This window comes from Opisthocomus hoazin, chromosome 2 (genome assembly GCF_030867145.1).
Source record: "Opisthocomus hoazin isolate bOpiHoa1 chromosome 2, bOpiHoa1.hap1, whole genome shotgun sequence".
NCBI classification, from domain to species: Eukaryota; Metazoa; Chordata; class Aves; order Opisthocomiformes; family Opisthocomidae; genus Opisthocomus; species Opisthocomus hoazin.
The window spans coordinates 43,891,674-43,911,266 of record NC_134415.1 but is presented as its reverse complement, the minus strand read 5'-3'; the positions used below and the strand labels follow the sequence as shown (position 1 = coordinate 43,911,266).

Here is a 19,593-nt window from a genome sequence, read left to right as displayed (position 1 = left end):
CGGCGCCGCACGCTCCCGAGCCACGAGAGCGTTCCCGCCGCGCTGCCCCCCCCACCGGAACCCAGAATGAGGGCACATGGTATGGAATACCGGGCTCTGTTTGGCCAGGTGGGGTCAGCCCCCACCCCCCTGGCTGTGCCCCTTCCTGGAGTCCGGTGAAAATTAACCCTGTCCTGGCCAAACCCAGGACACGTTTCAAGACTGATAAAAAATGGAAATTTAAGAAGTATGCTATTTAATATGTTTCTGAAAATTTGACAGTTGAAATGGTTTTTATGAGCTATGTTTTAAGGCATAATTACCAATAAATCATAAAAATACATGTGTGTTTTCCAGATCTCAGCTGCATCCCCTGTTAGCTTACTTCATCCCCTGCAGCCTGGCTGTCTCTGTCCTCAGGGCCCCAAAGAGGGGCCAAAGGAAGTTGTGGATATTCAGCATTTCATGCAGTGAGGTCCTAAAGACTGCGTCTGTGCTTGCACATACTCGCTGCACGACGTGAAGCAGCGTGAGAAGCGGAAAAGGCCCTGACTCTGTGTGAGCACTGCTCCGTAGTAGCTACAACACCCCTGTGTTACCAACACTGTTTTCAGCACAAATCCAGACCACAGCCCCAGACCAGCTGCTGCAAAGCCAATTAACTCTCTCTGTTGTCCCAAAACCTGGGGTTCGTTTCCCTGGTGCACGGTACGCCAATATACACACAGAGCAGAGCTGTTTTATTGCAGGTTTGCGCAAATACGGGTCTCTGTCCCCAGACAGCACACCTCGTTCACAAATCGACAGTTGTTTATACGCTTCACATGACCATCTTCACCTTCCTAATACACATGCGTTGCTATTCAGTTAAATGATTGGTCAAAGTCTCTTCGTCCAGCATGTAATTTAGTACGCACGCTCAGTTTCTTCACCTTTTGAGTCTGGGGGATAACTGGGGCAGGTGGTCTGTGAGTCCGTGGTCACAGTCTTTCCCTGCCGGGATTACCCTAGTTACCCATTTCTTTCAGCAACCTCAGCAGCCTTTCACAGCTCGTTAGCTATTCTTAAGACTCCTCACTCTCTGGTTCATCCTTCAAAACCCTGTTTCTCTAAACCCAGTATAGTTAATATTAAACTTTTAACCATAATAGGGGCAGGGCTTCATTAATTTCAGTTTCATTTCTCATTTTGATTCCCTTTTTATTCCTTAGTTATAACAAAGGTACAATCTCCACTCTCTGCTCACCCTCCTCTTCCAGACCGTACGACACCATGCTCAGCAATACAAATGTGGGGGGAGAGGGAGGAAGGGGGGGTGCTGTGGAGTGATGGCATTTGTCTTCCCATGTAACACATGGTGAAGCCCTACTTTCCTGGAGATGGCTGAACATCTGCCTGTCATGGGAAAGTAGTGACAGAATTCCTTTTCTCGCTTTGCTTACCTGCGCAGCTGAGTGTCGCTGACTCTATAATATCGGAAATGCTGATTTCAATGCAGTCAGCAAGAGCAACAGTTATATTGCACAATACATCCATTAATTTCCTTTAACAAATTGTCAGAATTTTTACGGGGGGGGAGGGCAGGGGGAAGAAACGTGGGTTTGTATGTTCCTCTATTGTTTGCTTGGGTTTCTCGCTTGTTGAAACTAAAGGAAAAAAAACAGAAGACAGAGGGGAGGGGAGGGGAGGGGAGGGGAGGGGAGGGGAGAGGAGAGGAGAGGAGAGGAGAGGAGAGGAGAGGAGAGGAGAGGAGAGGAGAGGAGAGGAGAGGAGAGGAGAGGAGAGGAGAGGAGAGGAGAGGAGAGGAGAGGAGAGGAGAGGAGAGGAGAGGAGAGGAGAGGAGAGGAGAGGAGAGGAGAGGAGAGGAGAGGAGAGGAGTCGGAAGGGACCAACAATGATCATCTAGTCCAACTGCCCAACCACTCAAGGGCTGACCTAAAGTTAAAGCATGTTAAGAGCATTGTCCAAATGCCTCTGAAACACCGACAGGCATGGGGCATTGACCACCTCTCTAGGAAGGCTGTTCCAGTGTTTGACTGCCCAGGAAATGCTGAGCACAGCCCCAGGAAAAGGGGGAGCAAGCAGTACGGGTGGGGATAGCAACGCCACCGGCGCTGTCAACGACACTGAGACTTTTTCCACAGTTTTCAGGCCTTTATTTTCTTTTACTGTCTCTCATTCAACTCAGAGGGTCAGAAGCCCTTGAGGGCTGGCACGCGCCCCAGCTGCTGGCCCAGCCCTGGTTTTGGCAGCGCCTGGGCCGTTCTTCTAGTGCTGCCGGCGGGGTGGCCTCTTCTTGGCTGGAGAAGAGGCTTTGGGGCTGCCAGCCCTCCTCTTTGCGGGTCGCTGTGGCCGCCCAGGGGAGCGTTCCCTGCCACGGCTGGAAGTCGATGAACGTGCCGCGTCCTCCTCGGGCTCCTCCCGGGGCTCTTCTTGCTCCCTGGGGATAGGAACGGGGGAAGAGGGAGGGCTGCGGGACCCCCACGAAGGGCAGCTGCTGAGGTGATGGGGAGGTTGTCCATGTTGGCTCCCTCAGGGCTGTCAGAGGGGGCCAGGTGGGGGGAAGGAGACCTTCCTCGGGAGACAGCGGGGCCGGGAGCAGCCACAGAGCTGCCCTCCCACCCCCTGGCAGCATGGCTGTCCTCCAGGCCCAGCAGACGGTGGGCCTCCCCGCCCCACCGTTGCACAGCAACATCAATGAGCTGGTGCACAAATGTCGCCGCATGGTTTTGGAGGGTGACCCCCAGCAGCTGGACCAGCAGATCTTCATCCAGCCCGAACAGGACCAGCAGGGACATGACCATGTCCTCCACTATGTCTGCCCGTGAACGCCGATTCCCAAAGATCAGTCACAGCTCCTGACGCACCCAGGGCAGAAGGGACTGGAGGAGATCTGGGTGGCCCTGGAAAAGGGCTGCCCAGGTGTTAGGCCAGAGGCCGTTCAGAGGAGCCCTGGGCACCATCTCCACAGGCTGTCGTACTCTTGCTGCAGGGCTGTGGGCAGCTGGACGGCCATGAGCTCCTTCTGCCTGGCGGGTGCCAGCCAACGCCGATGCCAGCCCGGATGGTCTGACAACGACCTCTTCAAAGTCATTGACTGCCCGCACCGAGTGCACGATGGACTGGATCCCCCTCTTGCAGAGGGGGCACTCGGGCTTGCTGAGAAGCCCACCGCAGGATGCACCGGTAAGAGAAGCGGTGGAGGCACGGCATCACATAGGTGGCATCGTCCCAGCTGTCCAGGCACACTGGGCAGCGGTCTTCCACCTCTGTGGCCATGCTCTCCATCCGCTGCAGTGGGCTGGGTGGAGCTGGAGATGACAATAAGCTCCCTCTTACAGGCGCTGCAGCAGCTGCTATCACGCTAGAAAAGGAAGAGAGACCACGGTCACTGGCCTGGGGAGGGGTGGAAGAAGTGGCCAGGTCCCTCCAGAAGGAAACCTTCCCAGCTGCCCAGGGTGAGGTTTCCCCCCCAGCTCACCTCTGCTGCTGCGAGCGCGGCTCCTGGGTGCCCATGGCTGCCTGAAGCTGGCAGGGCCGGGGAAAATCCTTGAGGGGCTCTGGGGTCAGGCGTGGAGAGCTGAGCAGGACAGCTCCCCACACAGGACACTGGCATCAAAGGCTTCACTCAACACTCCAGCCTCACGAACTGCTCAGCTGGAGTGCAGGCTCGCGAGCCAGCCAGGGGGGCTCGGTGCATGGATGTAAGCAACGAGGGGCTCCTGGTCGCAATCCATTGCTAGGTGACATCACAGCCCATCCCTTGGTGACAACAGAACCTGTCACTTGGGGTCTCGAAGACATCAGAACCCATCACTCGAGGACATCCCAACAGGCCACCCTGGCCCACGACGCTCGCCCCGGCATCACCGCAGCCCCAGCACATGCATCGGGGGTTACCACAATGCCACAACCAACTCCGTCTCCTCACCTTTTGCCCTGGGCTCGGCATTGGTGTTTGCTGCCAGGCACTGAGGCTTTGGCCATGTCTTCCCAGGGCCCCGTCAGGTTGCTCTGGCCAGGGCAGACGTCTCCAGGCACGTATGGTAAAGAGTTCATTGGGTAACACCTCGTGCCTCCCTGGGGGGCTGCAGGACAAAGTCCCGCGGGTCTCCCCACACCCTAGCACTGCTGGCCAGCCCTTGGAGCTCCCCTGATTTGTCCCATGGGGAGTCACAAGCAACACTTGTCTTGGTCTCTTGCATTTTCTCGCATCTCTCTCCCCTAGCCAGAGGACACAAAGGTGATCTCCTCTGCTCAGCACCCACCAGGCCTCCTCCGGGCACTAGGACCCATTTGGGGTCCCGCAGACAGGCTGACAAACCAGAGGGGCTCAGGGCAGGCAAGGAGGCTCTGTGGGGATGGGTCTGGTTCAGCACGGAGCAGAGGAGGGGTCAGGGCACCTCACAGCACAGCCCCGTGACTGTGGGGAAGGCGTCAAGGGGATGGGGACAGGCTCTTCCCAGCACTGCCCGGAGGGAGGGTGACAGACAGTGGCACCTCCTGAAACGAGAGAAGTTCAGGCTGGAGATAAGGAATCAAAACCAAAATCTGTGAGGATCATGAAGCACTGGAGAGGTTTGCCCAGAGAGGAGGTGGGATCCCTCAGCCTGAGCTCAGCATTCAAGACCTGAGTGGCCACAACCCAGAGCACAACTGTCAGAAGCCCATGAAGAGATGCTCGCTGAAGTCCCAGAGGAGAAAGCTTTGCCAGTGGGAAATGTAACAAAGGTTTCCAAATGTGCAACATCTTCCAGAAGCTGCAATGTCAGAAGACCACTTTCTGGTTTGCTTTGGTTCAGCAGCTTTCACAAACATTGATATGGAATGGAATGGAATGGAATGGAATGGAATGGAATAGAATAGAATAGAATAGAATAGAATAGAATAGAATAGAATAGAATAGAATAGAATAGAATAGTTTGAGTTCAAGGGGACCTACAACGATCACCTAGTCTAACTCCCCGCCCACTGCAGTGCTGACCAAAAGTTAAAGCATGTTATTGAGGGCATTGTCCAAATGCCTCTGAAATACTGACAGCCATGGGGCACTGACCATCTTTCTAGGGAGCCTGTTCTAGAGTTAGACTACCCTCTTGGTAAAGAAATGATTCCTAATATCAAGTCTGAACCTCTCCTGATGCAGGCTTGAACCATTCCCACACACCCTGTCAGTGGATCCCAAGGACAAGAGATCAGCAGCTCTCTCTCTGCTTCCTCTCCTCAAGCAGTGGAGGCCTCACCAATGCTAAATGCAGCGGGATAATCGCCTCTTTTGACCGGCTGGTCATGCTGTGTTTGATTCACCCCAGGATGAGGTTTGCCCTCACGGCTGCCAGGGCACGCTGCTGGCTCTTGCTGAGCTTAGTGTCCACCAGCACCCCCAGACCCCTTTCTGCAAGGCTGCTCTCCAGTCACTCCTCTCCCGATTTATACTTGTGCTTCGTGTTCCTCCATCCAAGATGCAGAAGTTGTCATTAGTTCTTCTTGAATTTCATGCCATTGATGGCTGCCCAATGCTCCAATCTATCCAGATCCCTCTGCAAGGCCTCTTGTTCAAGAGAGTCAGCAGCACCTCCCAGTTAAGGATCATCTGCAAACTTACCAGCTATGCATTCAACTCTTGCCTCCAGATCATTAATAAAAATATTGAACAGAACAAGCCCTAGAATTGAGACCTGAGAGGCACTGCTGGTGACTTGGCTGCTACGCCCCCTTGAGCCCTGCCATTCAGGGCCATTATTTGAACTTCACATTTTAACAAGACCACAAAATTCACCTATCTCTCCCATCTTCATTCAGCAATTGAGTGCACCCTCAGCAAGTCTGCTAATAACACCAAGCTGTGTGGTGTGGTGTTGTCCACACGCTGGAGGGAAGGGGTGCCCCGGAACCAACATGGCCGTGGAGGAATGATACTTTTGGAATAATTAATATGACAGTAGCATTTCCTAAAATTGCTACTACTTTTCTGTTTTACAGTTTTGTTGTTAAAAATGTATTGTCTTGTGGTACAAGCAGTGGTCAATAAGCAAAAGCCCTAAAGTATGTGCAGTTCTGGTCTGTAACCTGCCATCCCATGTGTAATCGACGGCCTTGCTGGACTTGTCAAATGCAAGAGGAACAACGTGCTTGGACTGAAGAGTTAACAAAGGGAGCAATTAGCTGGTGCTTATCTTAACTTATCAGACAAAAGTAAGGGAGACAGCCCATCACTGTAAACCCAGTGATCTGTGGGGCGCCAGGGAGGCCTCGCAGCCAGAGATTGCTTCAGATAAAAAAGAGATGGCCCACGGTGACGGGGCGGGAGGGCCGCTGCGGCCTCCGCAAGCCCCCTCGGGCTCGTTCTCCCGCGGCCCGCGCAGCCACGGGGGACTCCGCAGGCGGCGAGAGGAAAGCTCGCTCCGCCGCTCCCCGGGTACCCCGCGGGGGCCCGGCGGCCGTCGGGGCTGGAGGCCGAGGGTGCCGGGAGCTGTGGGCGGGCCTGAGCCGGGCCGGCTGCCCCTCTCGGGTGTCCCTTCTCCCGGCGGCGGGAGGCGTCTGCGGGGAGCTCCGGGCTGTCTCCGACGAAAAGCGCTGGGCGGGACGGCCCTTTCCCGGCGGGCGCAGGCCGGCGGCCGGTCGGTACGGGGCAGAGGCTGCCGGGGCTGCGCGGGCACGGGCGGGCGGTGCCGGGGTGCCGGGGGCGGTGCCGGGGGCGGAGCAGGCGCAGTGCTGGGAGAGAGGCGGGACGGGGGCAATGTGGGGGCGGAGCGAGGCCGGGGCCGGTTCCGGGACCGAGGCGGGGGCGGTGCCTGGGGCGGTGCCGGCGAGAGCTGGGAGGGGAGGGGGCGGTGCCGGAGGCGGTGCGATAGCGGGGGCGAGGCCGGAGGCGGGGCAGTGCTGGGTGAGGGGCGGGGCCGGGGCGGGCACGATGCGGGGGCGGAGCAGGGGCGGGGCCGGGCTGCGGCGGGCGCAGTGCCGGGGGTCGGGGCGGGGGCGGCCGCCGCGGTTCGGCGCCTTGGCCACGCCCCTGGGCTCCTCCGTCCCGCGCCGGGTGAGCGGGCCGAGGCGGGGCGGGGGGCGGCGGCGGCCAGCGGGCTCCTGGCGGCGCTGCCGTTGTGCTGGGAGCCGCGGTCCCGCCTCGCCGGGGAGGGGAAGCGTCCCCGTTTCGTTCCCTCCGGAGAGAGCAGCTGTCTGCTGCCGGTGCTCGGCGCTCCCAGGGCACGGCCTGGGCCAGGCCGGAGTTCTGACGTCCGAATGCTCTCTCGGGGAGGGACCGGTGGGGTTCGGCCTCGATTATTCTGCCCTTTCCTTTTTGTGGGGGGGTTTGGGGCCTTTTTGGCGGCTCACACAGAAGTGCCTGTTTATGAGAAAGTCCTCCGCCTGGCCGTGTTTCCCCACACTGCGGCCACACGAAGCCAAGCGAGCGCCAGGGGCGTTCTGGAGGAGAAGGCGGCAGCCCTGTCTCGTCACATCGTCCCTTCCCGGAGTGCGAGAGACGAGCCCGGACTGTCGCGGCTGGATCTCTCTCTCTCCCTGGAGGTTCCCCGCAGCCGGCAGCAGAAGGGGCCCTGCAGAGCAGCGCAGTCACTGACACCGCCCCCGCAGCGGGCCCGTCGGGGCTCTGGCTCAAGCAGCGAGGAATTCTCCGAAGTGCGGGGGCCCCGCCCCCGGCCCGGCCCCGCCCCTCCCAGCTCTGCACCCGCCCATGGCTCCGCCCCCGCCCCAGAACTGCCCCGCCCCGGAATAAGCCCCGCCCCACCCCAAACACATGCTCCGCCCACGGCCCCGCCACGGCCCCGCCCTCTCCCCGCACTGGAGAGCCGGCTGATGCCACATTTTGACACTGACACAGGAGACGGATACTCAGGATCTTTCTGGGAACACCCGAGACCAACGCTCAAAGTGCCGGCGCCAAACAAAAGGACTGAGTGAGTCCGAGAGCTTTCGGTCTCGAGGGTGTTCAGACTGATTGCTGAGATTTTCTCTCGTGTTTAAATTTTGCTTGAAGTATTTGATACGGGAACTACACCCAGCGTGGAAAGGGGGACGCCCCTTGCTGAGGTTTTTGAAAATTGGAGTAAGATACCTTCGTCTCAGACTTTGCAGAAAAAGAAATTGATACTATTATGTCAGGAGGAATGGCCATTTCTCACTAGAACTAGAGGAGGTGGACCTATGGATGTGTGGCCCCTAGGGGAACTTTTAAGATACACAAGTTATAATTTTGACGAATAATTCCAGAGGATGCAGGCACTCAGGACATTGATTACTGGTATATTTGGTATAATTGGGCCCAGCAAAGAAGGAAACCTGGAGGTAATCATAACAATGCAGGTCGCTTATCAATGTATCCCGTGAAACTGGATTGCATTCCAAACCCGAGGGCTGGACCAGGAGCCCCGCCAGAGGTCCTTGCAGTCCAAGCCGTGGTAAGACATTGATGCCGTGAAAAGCCGGAATTGAAGACTCAATAGTCGGCAGACTATTAAGCAGGTATTCTTTATTACGGCGCCGGGCACACGGGGGATCTCTCCTCCAAACGTGTGCACCGAAGAGACACAGTTACTAGGTATTTATGCTATGTTAACATACATATTCATTACATTTCCAAGAAATGTTTATCATAGTAATGGCTTTTCCGAGAATTCATTCATATGTGGTAATGTCCGTCACACATGTTTGTTTGGCGTCTCTCGGCAGGGGTCTTCAGATTATCCTGCAGCCTCCTTATCTCTGTAGTTTGCGTACCTGTTCTCCCAAGGCCCAGGCGCCTAAAGGGATTATTCAGGAGTCCCTTGTCTTGCAACCGTTGGAATTATTCACAAAGAACCAAGACTTGTTTCTGACCACTTGAAGTGATAACATCCCCTACATGTTACATTTGTTACCTTTACAGTTATCAACATGAACCTTGGAAACAAGGAGATTTTCCTGAACTTTCTGAGTGCCACGGGGTGTGATATTCCCATCGTGTTCCCAGAGGATCCAAAGCTTCCCTAATAATCTTAGAGGTGAAGTGTGGTCCTCTGTCTGAATCTATTACAGCTATATTCCCATATCTTGGTACAATGTTTTCTAATAATGTTTTTACCAACCTGCCTAGGTCCCCTCAAGGCCTTCAAAGTTTGCCTTATTAAGGTTTCACGTACCAGATTCTTTCCTTGTGTATTTATTAGTCCCCGTTCTTCCCAGATCTTCCCTAAAGTACGGACCGCTCCATACGCGTATCTGCAATCAGTGAATGTAGACCCCACCTTTCCCTTTAGCAGCTGTAACGCCCTTAGGACCGCAAATAACTCGCATGCCTGGGCTGACCAGGTTGTGTCCAAATGGCCAGATTCTTTCACCTCTGAAGTGTTCCCATCTATTATGGCATATCCTGATTTTCGTTTCCCGTTTACTACTCCCGATGATCCATCTACAAATGATTTCTCTCCGCTGGGCAATTCCTCTTCCTCTAAATCTTCCCTTATTTTGGTCTGGGATTCTATAAATCGGACACAGTCGTGCGTCAGTTCTTCACTTGCTTCCCCATATAAAAATTTGGCTGGATTTTGTAGACCAGTTGTTTCAATTTCTAGTTTGGGAGAGTGTATTAATATAGCCTCATACTTTAATAGTCTAGCATCAGTAATCCACTTTCCTGCTTTTTGCTGTAATACCCCCCTTATATTATGAGGTGTATATACCTTTAATTCCCCCCCTAGGGTAACTTTCCCAGCTTCCTCAACTAGAAGGGCTGTAGGCACTATAGCCTGTAAGCAGGTGGGCCAGCCTCTACTAACAGGGTCCAACAACTTTGAAAAATAACCTATAGGTTTTTTCCTGTCTGCCCATTTTTGGGTTAGAACCCCATATGCCGTTCCCTCTTCTGTATTGACGAATAGATAAAAAGGTTTCTTGGTATCAGGTAAACTTAGCACCGGGGTGTAACCAAGGTGATGGAATTAGTTAATCATAAAGCATGAACAATGCTGCTATGTCCCTTGTACAGCCCTGCCCATCTGGACATTAGGTCTGGGAACAGAGGGTTTAGTCCCTAGGTAATCATTAATGTTAAACAATAATGGTGAAGGGGGATTTTTAATAGAAATAGCGTTACCAAATGGTTGCAGGTGTATTTGTGGTACCTATCTATTGTGTGAATTAATTGAAGCAAAAAGTCATACATCTCCCCCCAAAGAAGTTAGTTTTAATTAAAACCAGCAGGTGCCTAGAACTGGTCAAGACGACCCGTGCCGCAGGGACAAGAGCCAGAAGAAGACTGAGTTTGCGCAGAAACTGTGATGAAGAGGATAAGCCTTCATCTTAGGACCCCCGACGACCACCACTAGGAGGCACTGCGCAAGCGCGGGTGGGAGGAGTGTATGAAAATGGACTGATTTGACTATGAAAGAAAGGGCTTATGTAATCAGATGAATATGTATATTTTGATCTATATAAACTGCACGGAAAGGGTATGGGGTATGCACGTTCGGCGGAATTATCCCCCGTGCATCTGACGTCGCAATAAAGAATGCCTGCCTTTTAACACTACATTGGTGTTACCAGGTTTTATTCCCGGATTTTCGGTGACAGTTTCTGGCGACCCAGATGGGACCCTGCTTGTGAATACCAATGGATCCGCGGGATCACGGGACCTCCACGAGGGATTCTCGAGGAGAACCTCTGATCCCCGGACCGAAGGATTCCAAGTAAGTCCCCTGGAATTTAATTAAGGCATTCTTTAGGTATAATACACGCCTGCTCGTAAATCGTGGTGAAAACCTCATAGAGTTGGGCTAAAAGGTACCTTTGTGGAAAGTCTCTGCTCGGTGAAAGCCGGTGGAGCGGGGCCCAAGGGGGAGGTCTTCAACAGGGGGTTGAAGTCTCCAAGATCTCAGCAGGGGGCTGGGATCCCAAAGGGAGCTCCAACAAGGGTTGGGGTCCCTCTGATTAGTGTTTGTGATATAGTGCACAATCACTACCACTGGTCATTTGAAGGATGGGCACCTTTCCGAGTAAAAGCCCATCCCAAGGGGCATGCCTTTGGGATGTATTTTAAAACACTGGAAAGAGCTGCGGGGGGACCCTTTAACTCGGAAACAGTTAATTGAGTATTGTAATCATCGGTGGCCGTTATATACTCTGGATGACGGGGAGAAGTGGCCGGAGGATGGGACACTGTGTTATAATACCATTTTGCAATTAATGTTGTTTTGTAAAAGGGAAGGTAAATAGGAAGAAATGACATATGTAGATTTGTTTTTCTCGTTGAGAAATCATTCGGAATGGCAAAGGCAGTGTGGGATACATCCGCGCGGTTCTATGGTAATGGCTTTAAAGAAAGGAAACTGCGAAAAGGGTTCAAAGAAATGTTGCATCGCTTGTAGTGTTGGCAAAGAGTGTTTGAAATATGAGCCTGAGGAGGATGATGTTGAATTAATGGTTGCACCTTGTCGGAGATGGGTGAGGTGATGAGGAGGACCGAAAATCTGAGACAGACAGTCCTTCTGTTTCTCCTATGGGGGGGGGGCAGGAAGATTTAGCCTGGTTTCGGGAAGGACACGGGGAAGGACGGGGCGGGGGGGGTAGCAGAATCGGCTTCTCCCCTCCAAGCCCCTCTCTGAGAAGCTAGGGAATGAGGAAGTAAAATTTTTAATAAATACAAGGACCACTTATTTGGTATTAAACACATGTAAAGGGAAATGTAGTCATAAATCTGTAGATGTTGTTGGTGCGACAGGGTAAAAAGAAAATTAACCTTTCTTAGAGCTGTTGAAATTTAGATTGAGAAAACAGTGGGTAACTCACCAGTTTCTATATATGCCTGAATGTCCATTGCCTTTGTAAGGATGAGATTTATTAAGCAAATTAGAGGCACAAATAACTTTAAAAAAAAAAATGAAGAAATTGAATTATTGATACCAGAATCAAAAGCCGTAGAGGCAAGGGTGTTTATGTTACAGGATTCTTTTAAGGAGGAACAAATTCCAGAAGAGGTGGAAAACGCAGTAATCCCCTTGGTTTGGCCAAATGAAGTTCCGGGATGGTCCAAATTAGCAGAATCGGTAAAAGTGACCTTAAAACCTGGATCCAAACCGGTAAGACAAAAACAATATCCTATTAAGGGGGAGGCTCGAAAAGGATTGGAGGGGTTAATCACGAAATTTTTGGAATATGGACTTTTGGTAGAATGCGAGTCAGAATATAACACACCTATATTACCGGTAAGCATTGAATGTTGTGGCATTTGTCCTGATTTCTGACAGTTGAGATCGGAACGAAGACTTCACCCTTTTAAACACGAGCCTGTCCACCCTGCAGCTTACGTTGCTGCATGCTGTGATCCTGTGTTACATGTAGTTCAAAAAATCTGTTTATGCCGCAAGAAATTTAATTGCCAGTTGTGCCTGTACTACTTTTTCTTCTAAGCCGGTAGTCAGCCATCTGCACTGCTGTCTTTCAGACCAGATGCAGGAAACAAATTTGTGCAAAAAAATTATACGTTGTTTGAGTTGCAAACAGTATGGTAGACTGCCTGCGTGCTGGGATGCAGGAGTCATTTGCTCTCCTCCAAACTACAGTGGTGGTAGTCTGTCAGCAGATGATTGCCCTAGATGGTCTAGGAGGTGGCAGCCGTTCTGTGGGGAGTAGCGTATGCTTGTTCTGCACAATAGGGTCTCAGGGGTTGGCAAGAGAACTTGCCATCTAGTTGAAGATGTCCCTGCTCATTGCAGAGGTTTTGGACAAGAGGACCTTTAAAGGTCCCTTCCAGCCCAAACTATTCCGTGATTCTAGGTGAGTAAGGCTTGAGAGTTCAGGTATCACTTAATCTGCTTTTGTGAGAAATGGGATTAGCCCTAACAGGCTTTCAGAAAGGGAGTTGGACTAGATGATCTTTAAAAGTCCCTTCCAACCCAAACCATTCTATGATTCTATGAACGTCTTTTTCTTTGCCCATGTCTTCCTCATTCTGGGTTCTGCTGCCATGCTTATTTTGGGGAAGTTTGTGCTCTCTCTTCATGGGAAGCAGCAGAAAGCTTTTTATCAGATTCATGATAGTTAACATGCATTTAAAGCTCTTTGTAAGGTGAGAAGATGATAAGAACACGTTTTGCGGAGAGACTGCGGTGCAGACAAATTGAGTTGCCTGCTCAGACTCCTACTGCAAACAGGTGAAATAGCTGCAAGTGTGGCCTGGAATTCATGGCTCCCGTTCCCGTGACTGAGCCATCATGTCCACAGCAGAGAGTTCTGGCAGCTTCTTGGGAAATGATAGTGTACTAAGTGTAACTGTGCGTCCATCAATTTTGACTTGGTGATCGTTGCTGTTTCCTTAATTGCACAGGTTCTGATGAAAGAAAAAAGTCAGCTGTTAATGCTGGGACGGTCTGCTCCTTCAGCTGCTTTTGCTGTCACGGGTTACTGGCCTTGAATAGCACTTACCGGCATACCGGTGTACTACCAGCATTTTGGCTAGGTCTTTGACAGAGCGAATGCTTCCAAGAGCATGTCTTCGAATGGGCAGCGTTCCCCTGAGGGGAGGCTCGTGTGTCAGTCATGGGCTACTGCATTCAATTCCTGCTTGCTTGTGGCTTGAATCTGAGGTATTGGCTTGGATTGGTATGTAGTGCTGAGGTTTGTGTCTTGACACTATGAGTAAACTCATATTTAGCTGCAGGGACTGACTGTACTGTGGGAAAAGTGGGTTGTGGAAGAGGGGAGAGGACTGTCCCACGCACAATAGAATGAAGCCTTCTTACTGAGACCCCGTGAGTTGGGATTCACTGCTCAGTGTTTTCTTGGAACCTTTGAAAAGCTGAATAAAAATGATGGAAATGAGCAGTAGACAAAGTAGGTTTTGAGCTATTTGGTGCTGCTTAGAGCTGCTGAAGTTCACTGGCTATCCTAACTTCAGATGATCAGAAATCTGATATGTCACTGTATTATTAAATGTCATAGCCTCTGCCATTTAAAAGCACAGCATTTTAAGTCTCTCTCACTTGAATCCTCTCAACTTTGTAACTGTTGTCTAGTTGAGCTGGCAAGTCTTAAAGAACAACTCGGTTGAATTCTGTCAAAGCACGTACAGCATCCAGCGTGAGGGTGAGCGTCTCTGAGCCTAGAAGATATCTTCTACTGTAATGGGGAGAGAGAGGCAGTGCTGCAGTTCATGTGCCTTGTTGGGTGATTTGTCCCAGGGATTTTAGTCACTGTAGTTGCCTCTCTCCCTCTTCCCATGGAAAGGGGCTGTGTTAGAGGGATGCCTTTTTGGCAACGTCCTGATGTTCTGGTTGCAAGTCTTTACTCCAAGGACAAGTCTTGAGGCTTATTCCTACTTGAAAAGCAACTTGCTTGTGTGTTGTTGGCAGGGGACGATGTGGTATCTAATGTACGATGATGTCCCTGAAGTTTCATTTTGCTTCTGCTGGATTCTTTATGTTAACAAGTCACCTCACGCTTCCAGAGAAATTTCAGCAGAATTGGTACATGATGTAACTAAGTTTCTGAAAAATCCCTGCATTATATGTACACCCCATTCATCGCAATTGCTGAATTCGCTTCCCAGAGCACCAAAAGCTTCATTTGAAATGCAGACGAAAGATTTCAGGCTACCTCTGCCACTGCCACCCATGTCTCCTGCACATCCCGAGCCAAAGTCAACGAAGATGGCCCAAAAGAGACCCAGAAGTGAAAGCGGCGAGCTGCCTGGCGTGGATAACACTGCCAGGAGCAAGAGCAGCCACAAGGATCCTCTGTTCTCCAAGCACAAGAAAGTGGAGAGAAATCACTCTGAACTGTCCAAGGGCATCGAAGTAGGTATCCGTTCTAACTGGCAGGATGTTTCCTGGGACCCGTGGGTGCTGTGTGACTCTTTTTAGAAACGTGCTCTGAGGATATTAAAAAGGAAGGAAGATAAACCAGCCACCAGAGAAAGCTCTTGGAAGCATTTTTGCCCCTTTAAGGCTCTCTGTGACCGTGTGTTGCTAGCCCAAAAGCCTGCATTGTAACTTCTCTACTGACTTTCCATCATCCGTTTTCATCTCACCAATGAAAGGCAGTGAGAAGGGGTGGCAATGTAAACACCAAAGGCAACAGAATCATGTTTATGGCACTAACTGTTCCTGACTGTAGGCAACTGGAAGTAAAAAAAACCAATGTGTTTACCAAAGAAAGATTGGATTGCTTCAAGATAAGAAACAAGCAACCTGTGGTTTTCTCTGTCACCTGGGTACAAGGCTTTATAGCTTTCTTACAAAGTTGTTAATGATCCTTGCAGCTGGATTGTTGCATTTTTGGGTTGCAAAATTCAGTTATATTGCTGTTACTGGGTGTGTGTGGTCTAGGATGTTGGGAGGGGGGTGTTTGTTAAGCCAGACTGTGCATGCTGAATTAGCTGGCTTCTAACTGCTTGCTCTTTCCTGAGAATGTAGGTAGTAATGGAGAAAGAGCAATTGCTGTGTGCCTAAGCTGCAAGTAAGTGTGAATGAATATGTGTTCCTGCCTTGGCTAGTGGCCGTGAAAAGTGCGCCGCTTGCAGCCTTGCTGCTATCTTAGCCATAGAGGGAGAGCCTGGAGAACAGACTATTGCCTGGGGCAAGTAAACATTTTCTCTTGCGATTTAGGAAAGCCAGACTTTTCAGTGATTTAGATGTATCTCTCTAAGTAGCTTCATCTTGGCTCTGTGGTTTTTCAGGGATCTGCAGGGGATGTCACAGATCCTTTCCCAGTGCCTTCTTTGCCAAATGGTACCTCCAAGCCAAGGAGACCTCAATTGAAGTTTGAAGAGTAAGTTTTTGTTTTACACCCCGTGTCTGCACTTTCTGAAGACACCAGGCAAGGCTGGCCCTACAGCCACCCTGGCTTCTGCTTGTTAATGAGCACTTCTTCTGGGAGGAAAGAGTGAGGGAGAGATGTCTGTACTGCCTTCTGGTGTCTGGAACTTAGCCCACCCACCACAAAGCAAAGGTCTCATTACGAGAGTTCTTAGTTTGAGGAAAGCTACTCTAGAAATCAGGTGCTTTGTAACTCTGCGAGGAGGTGTCTCTTGTGCCTGTCTACAAGTGATGGGTTTTGATTTGTCTGATTCTTGACAAGCGGCAAACTCCTCTGTGACCAGGTGCTGGGCTGGCAACTGACTTTTTCTGAGAAGGCGTGACTCTCCACTTCTCAGTTTTGTTAGTGCACAGGTGGCTGTGTGCCATTTGCCTGGCGACTAGATTATCCCAGTGCACAGAAATGTGTGTGTTCCAACTTTATTGTCATTTTTGTGTTGATTGAGACCAAGACCTGTAGAAGCATTGGTGGCCATACCTCTTGTAAGCAGATAACTTGAATGCAAGCTCTTTGGGTTTGAGGTGAGTGTGTGGTACTGCAAAGTTTACTGTATGTTTCAATCAAAACGTATTTGTAGTATTGTACTTGTGGAATGATAGGAGATCCCCCGACTACTATTTTCCCGTGGGAGTGAAGAAGTCAACCTGGCCTCATAGTAGCCTAACCTCCACTGGTTTTTTATCTGGAAATGTAAGTTTTCAATGTTATTCCAACATACACTTTTCAAGAAATGAATTCAGTTTATCTGTGCATTCAGCTGCTGTGTATTTGTGAACATCCAGACAACATTCATTTAGTGAACTATCATAGCTGTAATGTGTTTGATAAGGCTGTAACAGGATATTGGACCAAAACAGGATATTTGGACTCACAGCATCCTCTAGAGATGAAGTAAAATCGATAATTACCCTGCCCTTTTTCTCTGTTTTTCCTCTCCCTGTCCCCAGTTCAGACAGCATCCGGTGGAATACTACGTAGAAGAGGCCAAGAGGCTGAAGCACAAAGCTGATGCAATGGTAAGCCTTGGCCCTGAGCCAGAAACGTTACCCAGCTCTGGCATTTGGACGTGATACCTGCATGCATGTGACTAAGATGCGCTGGCTAACGTTACTTCCGTACTCCATACCTGGCATCTGTTCAAGGCGTATGTGGGGCGGCTGTCTTTATCTGCCAAATGTTCAGACATTTCCCTTCGTTATAAAGACACCTAGAGAACAGGATTCAGAACTGATGTTGTCTGAGGTTAGCAGGCCTGCTGGCTTTGCAGAGCTGTCACAAAGACCTTGGAAGACAGGTGCAACAGTTAGTTTTAAGACATTTTCCTCTGAAACATCAGGATTCTGAGGGTAATTACGTTGCTGGTGAGCAAGACTTGGAAGTGTCCTTTGCAGATGTAACTGGCTTTCTCTGCTAGGTGCAGTTTTAACAGCGTGCATGAATGAACGTATTTTTTTGCTGATTATGACTCAGTTGGATGATGTACATTCACTGCTTGCCATTGACCTGTGAAAATGGAGTGAGGGAATAGTGTAGCAGCAAAGCCTCACCTGCCTCTCACAAGGCAGGCCTCCAAGACCAGACAATAATGTCCAAAAAACGTGAAGATAACAAATTACTCAAGGAAAACATTGAGCGAGAGGAAGAGATACAAATAGCCAGAGCACACAAAGCTGATGACTGGGACCACATTGGGGGTTCTGCTGAGAACCCCTGAATTATCCCCCAGAGGCCTGGCTTGCATCTTTTTCTTTCTTCAGATCCTGCCTAACTAGAGACAAAAAAGGAATTTAGGTACCCTTGAGAGAAGTAGGTTTCGTCTTAGTCTGAACATGGGAATTTTCTTCCCAATAGACTGACACGACTGGAAGTGCCTTTCAGTACCTAGGTGCTGCCCTTTCCTTCATTGAGTATGGGATCGCCTTGGAATCGGATTCAGCAGCACCAAAATCAGCTTCCAGCGTATTCAGCGGCACCATAGATCTCATCAAGTAAGCGGTTTTCAAAGCGTCATGGTTAGGCAGGACGTTTGGAGGGGAAGAGTTAGTTGCACCGCGCATTTGCAGCTGTGGCAGCTCTGGATTCCCGCCGTGGAGCAGAGTTGAGGTCACTGTACAAGCATGAGACAGACAGACCATCCCGAGGCACCAGAGACAAATCCTTTGAAATGTTTCAGCATTGCTTCTCAGGAGAAGTAGGCACCACATCCCCCTCTGCATCTGAGCCTTGCAGCTGAGGTACACCAGAGGACACTGATTATGACAATCAAGGACGTGAAGGAGTTTTTGCTTTATCCAGATCTGAAGCTGCTTTTGCATGCGAGTTCAGTAGTATTTCAGTTAAAAAAAGTGAAGCAACAGTATAGCGTGTGGCAGAACAGTTAGTGCCCCAAAGGTTTGCAGCTTGACTGAAGGCAGGTTTTACTGGTTTCTCCCATGTGTCTTTCTACCTGTACCCTTTCCTGGGGCTTCTTTTAGCAACCTTCCTCATTTAGTTTCACAGCCCTTGAAGATGTGTGTAGACAGTATGACGTACACAGGCAGTGCAACCCAAGGGACCATGGATTGGGTAGAAGAGAGACAGGTATTAGTTTATTCATGTTGAAATTACAGGTTACGTGAGTGTTTTCAAGAGCTGGTTTGACTTCTTGCCTTAGAGCTGAAAAAGCTGTCAGGGGTTTTTTTTGTGGTAGACTTCAAACTTTTTGAAATGTATTGTTTGCATTCTGGTCCTGATGGACTGTATTTCCAAGATGATGTTGTTGCTTTGTTTTCAAAACGGAGATTTGCTTGTTTGTTTGTTTGCCAAAAGAAACATTTCCACTAAGATGTCTGTCTTGTCTAGAAATAATTGAATTAGTAGTTTATCTTCAGTAGTGGGGATACCTTTTCTGGGCCCCAGGCTGACTGGTGGTCCACGGGAGGCATCTACTTGTAGGGATGTTGCCCATTAATCAGTGTAAGAGGAGAGTGGGTCGCATCAGGGGCCACATCTGTTCCCGCTGCGTGGAAAACAAGGTATTTTGAGACAGAGTCCTCTGCTCAAAAGCCTACAAAGCACTCTGGGTCAGGACTAAGGACTCAGGGCAGGTTTCCTGACCTTAGGACCGAAGTTTGAGATAACGGCGTGGACTGTTGTTTCATAAACAGTGGGAGTCCAGAGCACTGATGGCTGATAAGATTCTGTTATTTTGTTTCCTTAGATTCATCACGACATTGAAATCCTTTATGGACTCCTCAGCATCTTCACATGAAAAAGCCTTTGCTGTGTTATGGTGCGTAACTTTTTCCTGAGCCTTCAGAGTCTGTTTTTTGACTTGACAGAGCGAAAGGCCCATTGCTTTCAGAGGCGAATGAATGATTTAAATGGGAATAGAGTTCTGCAAGGGAAGAACCCACAATATCAAAACCAGAAGCCGGTGTTTGAGCCGTGTAAGTGAAGCTGTAGCTGAACATAGCTGAGGCGCGTCTGGGCCAGAGCTTCCTCAGCCCGTGGCACCTATGAAGAGGTTGGGAACCTGTTTATATAAAAGACCAGACATGGCCCTTCCTTCTTTGTTTTTTTTTTTCCCCTTGCGATGTTTTCACAGAGTCTTTTTTTAAGATGAGCGGAAGGAGAAGTTCTGAGCTTTCCTGACTTTGCAGTACAGTTGGGGTGTGCCTGCCTCTGTCCCACAAGGCTGATGGCTGCTTGGCAGGCAGCAGCGAGTGTCAACACCGATGCCTGGGTGTGTTTCTGTTCACAGCATGCGCTCCCAGTCCATTCTGCACATGGCAATGTTTCGTTATGAGAAAGACACTGCAATGAAGTATT

The 19,593-nt window shown here is 50.3% G+C and overlaps 1 long non-coding RNA gene across 1 annotated transcript; it reads left to right on the top strand.

The window, feature by feature from the left end:
* Positions 1 to 16,744: 16,744 nt before the first annotated feature.
* On the top strand, positions 16,745 to 19,581 carry LOC142365440 (uncharacterized). The gene is made up of 3 exons (XR_012766474.1): positions 16,745 to 16,799; positions 18,983 to 19,054; positions 19,526 to 19,581. It is a non-coding gene; the product is annotated as an uncharacterized LOC142365440 (long non-coding RNA).
* The last annotated feature ends 12 nt before the right edge of the window (positions 19,582 to 19,593 follow it).